This window comes from Fragaria vesca, linkage group LG3, assembly GCF_000184155.1.
Source record: "Fragaria vesca subsp. vesca linkage group LG3, FraVesHawaii_1.0, whole genome shotgun sequence".
Taxonomy (NCBI): Eukaryota; Viridiplantae; Streptophyta; class Magnoliopsida; order Rosales; family Rosaceae; genus Fragaria; species Fragaria vesca.
Genome location: NC_020493.1, coordinates 14,978,524 through 14,979,577, shown reverse-complemented (window position 1 = coordinate 14,979,577; position 1,054 = coordinate 14,978,524).

Here is a 1,054-nt window from a genome sequence, read left to right as displayed (position 1 = left end):
GCATATATGTTGATTTTTTTCTCTCCTTTAAGGTATATAATGGTCATAGGAAAACTGTATTGCAAGTTTACTACCCCCAGCAGAGGTTTACTAGGGGTAGTAAACTTTATTTTTCTGCATCTAAGTTGATTTTTCACTGTTTTAAGGTGTATACTGGTCATGGAGAAACTTTATTTTGAGTTTACTACCCCCAGTAAAAGTTTACTAGGGGTAGTAAACTTTTTTTTGTACTTGGGTTAAGATCACGTAAATTCCGATGGCATTTAAAAGAATCCAGTGAGATTTTTGGAAAATTCCGGCCATCGGATGCCGGCAATTTTCCGGCCGTCAGAAAATTCCGGTCACCGGTGACCGGATTCCGGCGGCCGGAGTTCGGAGTCCGGCGACCGGAATGCCGCCGCCGGTGACTGGCGCCTGAGCCCGGTGTGCTTCCGGCAAAGTCTTCCCTCCATATTTTTCACTTTTTCTCTTTAAGTAAAAGCTAAGGATAAAAAAGTCTTTAAAAATATAATTTTATTATATTTTAATAAAGATTTGTGTATTTAGGCTTAAAATAAGTACATTGTATTCAAATGGGCTAATAAAAAAGATTATCATTGAAATGAGGTTTGACTTTTTCTATTTTGTGCAAATGGTTTTTTTCCCTAATTTTTACCACCATTAAATTCATGCATGTGATAATGGGAAATGATACGTTAATTAGACAACTTTGTTGATTAACTAGTCTAACTGTAAAAAATTTATTCTAGAAGAAAGTTTTGTTTCTCAGTAATTAGTTGAAGAGAAAGACAACATGGTTGTACATATAATCCGTAATAATTGTTCGTGCATGTTACATATACCATATCACGTCTCATTTAATTAGTTTTTTTTTCGTCTCAACTAATAAGTTAGTAACTTCTCCAAGGAAAAAAAAAACTATTAAACTTGGTGAATTGTGCGAAAATGAAACTTAGCTAACGCGGCAACTGAAGAATCTCATTCGCTACTTCAGGACCTTTAAATAGATTGGCTAATTTTTACCCAATACACAGTTTGATTCTCTCTCTCTCTC